General features: G+C 30.0%; 1 long non-coding RNA gene across 2 annotated transcripts; it reads right to left on the bottom strand.

The window, feature by feature from the left end:
* Positions 1–3,793: 3,793 nt before the first annotated feature.
* On the bottom strand, positions 3,794–5,463 carry LOC103579187 (uncharacterized). 2 transcript variants are annotated; one of them, XR_549521.3, is made up of 4 exons: positions 5,254–5,463; positions 4,925–4,992; positions 4,177–4,369; positions 3,794–4,095 (listed from the first exon to the last, which is right to left on the bottom strand). It is a non-coding gene; the product is annotated as an uncharacterized LOC103579187 (long non-coding RNA). The 2 variants fall into 2 exon arrangements; XR_008403546.1 differs by having other exon boundaries at positions 3,794–4,369.
* Between the last annotated feature and the right edge of the window lie 1,551 nt (positions 5,464–7,014).

Raw genomic sequence — 7,014 nt, 5'->3', positions numbered from 1 at the left:
GATTTTCCAGTTCCTGCTTGGCCACAAATAAGCAATCGAATCGGTGTATCAGATTTCTGCGCATGTAAGCAATGTATCACAACTTGAAGTTGCTGTTCAATTGCTTTTAAAAGTAGTTCTAAAATGTCTTTTTCTTTCATAACTTTTGGTACACTAATCTTGTAGTCTTTTTCTTTAGCATTAGAGTAGTCAACATATTTGGCTTCAGTAAATACGTCAATATGCTCATCACCCTCTAATTCTTTTTCAAAATCAAAGTCATTATGATTTTGTACTTCATTATCAACATCGTCTTCAACAATTTTAAAAATATCTTCAATAAAGTTTTCATCTACGTGATAAATAAGCGCTCGATTTTTCTCAATTAAAGTTTGATTTTTTATGTAAGCTTTTCTTTTTTTAACCAAACTTAATTCTTCGATTTCAATCTTTTCGTCACGAAATGGTAAAAATAAAAGTAATTGCTCTCGAACATAATTATCTTCATCTTGATGCTTATTATAATTACGTATTCGCAACATTTTACGCTTTGCTCGTTCTTTTACATCAATTTCATTGTTATCACTATCATAATCATCGTCACTATTGCTATCCTCATTTTCTGCATCTTGCTCAATGTTGTTTATTCTAGATTTTGCTGTAAGTTGATTCGGCTTACTGAATCCTGTGGCAAAGTCAGCTAAGCACATAGTTTCATATTGTTTATTACGCTTACAATATTTGTCAATTATGTTATCTTGATAAATGTCTGTAGAGTCAGGTGCCAGTTTTGCTAATTCTTTGTTTCGTTTAACTACTCGACTTCTTTCGTCAATCGGAAAAGTAGGAACAAATACTCCAATCCGGCTTGATTTAAAAAATGGCAAATGAAGTACAATGCAAGCAGCTTCTTGGGCTGATAATACTCTGGAGTTGATAAACGTGTTCCCGAATTTTTTTACTTTTTCAAGATTAGTAAAATCTTCATGTGCGAACTGTTCAATTAAAGTTCTGAATAACTTCGCCATATCTTTATCAACCTTCACAACATAATCAGTTAAATACTTAATACACGCGTACGGATCACAAATAAATTGAATATCCATATTAGATTTTAATAATTGTAAAATATCGGGATTATATACATTTATGAAAATCTCATTGCTTTGACGTCTCAAAAATACCCGAGTAGACTTAAGAGGATATCTAGCAGCTTTTAAGTATTCAGATTCCGACATTTCAAGTTCTTCTAAAATTCGTTAGAAAGGAATTTCTCGTGGCATTTCTGTTAATTCAAGAAGATAATTTTGAACTTTTTCGAAATTCAATTTCACTTTTTCATTTCGTTCTTCTGGAGTTAGTTTAGTTAAGATTTTATTTTTAGACATTGGCCATAATGGATAATGAAAACGACAAGATTTTACATTTTTCATACCTTTATAACATGTAAAAGTATGTTTATGCTGCTGATATTCCATAACGTATGGATTGTCTTTATTCAATCGACATGTGATAAATTGGTCTATAAAATCAACACATTTCTGTTCAGATGCACTATCATCTGGATTGTACTCTGGTGCATTGCTAACTGTGCTACTATATGAAAATGCAAAACGCCCTTCTGTTGAATTTCATTTTTTTTAACGGAATCGACAACATGATACTTTTTAAAAGGGCCATGTTCTTTCTTCTCTAAACAATTCAGTATTGCCCTGAAATAATGATGAATATAACGTGCACAAGTGACTGGATTATTTCGTATCAATAACGCTTTATTATCAATGTCAAGTTGAAGTACATCACATAAGCTAATTTTTTTATTGTGTTGTTTCTCATAGAGTTGCTTCAATAAATATGGGTCATCATTTATTGAAATTGAAAAAGTGTAAAACAAATTGAACTGAGGTCTTTGTGCCATAAAAGCAATCATGAATTTTCGTTTATCTTCAGAATAAGCAGGGGAGCCTACAACAGGCGCTAAAAATTTGTATGCTTGATTATTAATAATTAACTCATCGACTATATTACCCCGTAAGACATCTTTCGCAGCTACAGATTTATTTTTTAAACCTCTTCGGGTAACAAAGTTCATTGAATCCCTAGTTCGTTTTTGAACAGTCATTTGACCAAGCTGAAGAACGAAAGTAGGATCTTGGCGACAACGTGGGTCTTCATGAGTGAGCCATAGTTTATGTTTTTCATTAACTGTTAGACTTTTTGCTTCATCGAAAGGTTCACCTCCAAAAATTTGAGGATTACACAAAATTTCATAATGTGGAATATTGTACATTGGAGTTGGAATTTTATTTTCACCAGGCGCAATTATTCGCGTATGTTCAGCCATTTCACGATTTTGATCAATGATCAATACATTATCCCGATCAAAATTTCCATTATCTTCATTATCATCCTCATTTTCAAAAAATTTATCGAACAATTCGTTTTTTGAATCCAAGAGATATTTCTTATCATTTTCATCGACAATAAAAGGGAACTTCTCTTGAGAATATTGTGAAAAAAATTCGTCATTTTCTTGAATACCATATTGTTTGTATAGTGTAGAATTTTGTAAAAATTTCCAAGACTTTCTTACATTTTTAACAATGATAGTCTCAGCCATATAACTACTTTTATATTCTTTTTTACGTTTGATCATAATTTGGATAACTTGATCATCCTCAGGACGTCGAGGTAGACATTTCATCATTTTACCAATGTCTACTTGAACATTCACAATGTTACCTTTAAGAGATAATTGTGGATTTGCTGTGAATTGCTGAAGAGGTACAATTTGTAAAAAAGGTAACCAAGGAGATACTAATCTTACTTGAAGTGGACTTAACTGTTTCAAATAATCTGGAATTTCTGCAAAAGAAAGATTTTTTGTAGCAGCTCGTTTGGGGATTTCACCGTTTTTTAGATTACTCCAACATAAGTCACAAAGAAACTCAGATTGTTTAAAGTTATACGTATGGTTATCAAGACTTTTTTGTGTGATTACATTCCTTTTATAATTCTTAATTTTATTTATATTATCATATAATAGGCGCATACAGCATGTACATATCTCAGGTGTTTTACGTTGTTTTGTTAAAACTTTGAGATATAACAGCGCAGATTTATTACCACTTTTTGCTTGTTTCGTGAGATTATTTGAATAATTCTCACTATGCTTGTATAAATCGTTCATACGCTGTTGACGTTTTGTTTCTTTTTGAAGTTGACGTAACTTCGTTCCAGATTCTGTATTGAGTCGAGCATTTTTTGTTGCGTTATTAACTTCGTCACTGTGTAATTTTCGCTTCTGTGGATCTTGCCGACGTAATTTTTTCATTTCTCTATCTTTATCAAGTTCATTTTTACGGTAATCAGTATTAGCTCTCCTCTTAGATAGTTGATTAGCTTTACGTTTACACTCAATTGAATGATAGATTTCATTTTTACGCATTTCAGCAATTCGCTGTTTATTTTTAACAAGTTCTGCCAGGTGATAATCTTCATTTTTACGAGTTTTTTTCATCGCGATGCGGTTGGACTGCCGTCGTTAGCGAATTGTTTTTTTGTTTGAGGCATTGTTAGTTTTTTTTAAATTTATATTTTAAAAAGATAATAGATAATTAGATTTATATACAAATATAAAATATAATTCAGTGGAAGAACAATATAATAACAACGTATAAACTTTATACTTAAAGGAATGAAATAAATAACAAAGACAATATATATAAATAATAAATTATTTTGTTTATTCAATTTTTCATGAAACAAAAAAATTAACAAACAAAAAGATAAAAAAAGATAAAATAAACTCACTTTCTGCTTTCTCTCTTAAGAGTGAAAAGAACAATAACAGTAGAAAACTCAAAACTAAAGCCCATAAACAATATTGCTCATAACTACTTGTTGAGTTATAAATTAATTTCATTCAGTCAGTCACGCCAAGTACATTAACATTGTTTTAATCGTTGTATGAAATATTTGTATTCAAAATATAATATTTCAACTTGGCTTAATTCATTTTAGAGGTTTTAAGTATATTTATAAAATAACATATCCAATATGTAGTCGTAGTTGGAACGTGTACTTGGCGCTATACACATTACATTTTAATGTACACTACAGTAAAAAACAAAAGAAATAATGATTATCCAATAATTTTCGTTATTTTATAAATTGACTGCTGAAAAAAGCAGATACTTTATAAATTTACTGCTGATAATTGCAGATTCTGTAAATAGTACTGCTATTGTATGCAGAAATTTGATTTTTAGATGACTGCTGTTAAATAGCAGGAAAATTTATAATTGACTGCTAATTCAAAGCAGATATCACACAATAATAAGTAAGAACTGTGTGAAATCACAAAATTATTGTCCAGTACCAATAACGGCTGAAAAAAAGTTTAGTTATCAATAAGAATAAAAAATTCAAGTGAAAAGTTAAAACATAAAAAAATGCACGCCTTAAGCTCAGATATACGATAGTATTATTTTTTCGTGATAAATATAAATAGAGCTTCACCACATCGTAATAAGCGTTCGAGGTGTGAAATACTAATTAGATTTGATGAATTAACAAAAATTCAGCATTGTATACAGTTCAGCCAATAAGTAACCCTGATTAAAAAAAACACTTTGAAACGATTAGAAATGATTTAAAACAATTTAAAACGATTCAATTTTAATACTATATAAATATACATAAAAATATACATTATCATTGAATAAATTGTTTTGTTTAATCAGGGAACAATTTTTTAACAAAACTAACGTGCATTCTTTGTTTTGCTTTTTAAGTCAATTTTATCAAAAAAGAAAATAATAAAATGGATATTTTTAAAAGTTAAATTTGTTATTTGAGAAAATAGAAATTTTCATCGAAGTACAATTTAAGAATGGAAAAGAAATTACTACAGCTATAGGAATATCAAATTTTTCTCACTTACCCGAAATTGCACTAGACTGATTGCTAAATTTGATTTTTTCCAATAGTTTCAATGGCTAGTGAGATATTCTAAAAATAAATTTTTAAAAATTTGATGTTTTTATAGATGTTCGAATCAGTCAAAATTGCTTTCATTAATTATATACTTCGATAATAATACCACAATAAGATTTTTTCAAAAAAATCTCATGAATAAAATTTATTTTTAAAAGAAAAATTATTTTAAAAGTTAGTAAATCACACCCCCATATACATTAAATTATGTAATTGAATGTGTGTACTTTTTAGGAAACATAAATGAATTTTATGATTAATATCTTCAGAACTTACCTAATTAAGCAAATTTTTTCACAAAAATATTTTGTTGATCATAAAAAATGAAGAAACATACAACAGTTTTAAAATGGATAATATAAGTATCTATTATTTTATTAATAATAGTACTAATTCTGTTGACCTGCTACTAATGTCCAACAAGAAATACGTAAACAAATGTCAAAACTAAAGCTGATGAAATGACGTTAATCATAAGTGCGCACATTAACCGATGTCAACCATAGCTGATTAATGTCGTATCGTTAATCATATCCGGAACAAGAGTAGTACATGAAGCGCCTCTACTGGGTAAATGTAAACTCTTCAATGGTACCCTGATAGTCACCTTAACCGTAAGTTAACTACCAGCCACTGCCATATTCTAAAGGCAAATTAAAAGAAAGTGTTGGAGAGCTAGCAGTTACCTTTAAGTTGACAGTAAATTGTCTGTAAACTTGAATTCAATTCGACTACTAGTGTTACTGTCAGACAATGACGTTAAGTTGTTTGAAAATTTCACTTTAAATTGACGGCAAGTTTTTCTGTCAAATTACAGTCAGATGACGACCTTAAATTTGCATCAACTTGCACGTTATTATTATCCAGCAAAGGCTTGCCAAAGACTTGTCATTAAGTTGGCCGTAAGTCTTTCACTGCAGAACTTGTTGAGCAATTGTATTTAGAGAGTGGCTATCAGGGCGTAATTAAAGTTTTTTTTTCTTGTCCACTTAGGTAACCACATGACCCGAAGATGTTTTTCCTACCCTTATAGCTATTTTAGCTTGGAATTGACAGTAATTTCACAATTGAAATTATCTGAAATTTGCTGCCCGAATTTGCTGACAATTTGACAGCAATAGTCAGGAAGAAAAATTTGCGGTTCATTTTTCCTCAATTTAGAGGTAACTTTATTTACTAGAAAAAAAAAAGCTGGAAATGTTCATTCTTGACACTACAAAAGATAAACCAATTGATTAACAAAAATGTCTCCAATTTAAGGGTAAAGAAATACCTTACAATTTTTCAAGTCAAATTAATGATAAACTGATGTAAAAATTTACTTTAAAATTTACGACAATTTTTTTCTAATCAACTTATGAAGTGAATTTGCATTCTAATTCAGGTATTAAATTTGCGTCAAATTGCGTAGCAAGTTGTAGACAAATTGTCGTCAAAAACGAAAAATCCCGAAATTGACGGACATTTGACGAAAAATTAAAGGAAACTCTTGTAAAGTAAACTTTTGCTAAGCAAACTGTGCTATTAAGATACATTCCTGATACTCTGGCAGCCCCTTTGCAAGATATCAGAATTTAACGTCAAGTTGAGTACAAAGATCTAATGTACAATCAATTGATCAAACTTTCTCACAACTTTCTGTTAAAGTCAAAGTAGCTTATGTTCTTTAGCTCATTTCTCCCAACTTTACCAGCATTAAGTTGATTTAAATTTGACTGGAGATTGTCGAGAATTCCACTAAACAAACCTGGTTACCAGGCTAGCTATAGCTTTGTAAAGAATTTTATGGTAAAGATAGTATACTGCCGTGCTTAGGAAGAAAGCAGTAACTCCACTTACTCCTTTCTGCGTAAACACGGCTGTATAGATTAGTGAGCTAAATATTTATAAGAAATAAAATTTACTTCTAATTTAACAGAAGGTTGTGGGACAATTACTGTCAACTAGTCGAACATCAACTCTTTGCTGTTAATTTGATTTCTAACAGCAGCTGTAGCTTTCAGTCAACTTGCAGTAAAGGTTATAAATGGCTATAAA

Source organism: Microplitis demolitor, chromosome 4 (genome assembly GCF_026212275.2).
Source record: "Microplitis demolitor isolate Queensland-Clemson2020A chromosome 4, iyMicDemo2.1a, whole genome shotgun sequence".
Lineage (NCBI taxonomy): Eukaryota > Metazoa > Arthropoda > Insecta > Hymenoptera > Braconidae > Microplitis > Microplitis demolitor.
This window is presented reverse-complemented; position numbering and strand designations above follow the sequence as displayed.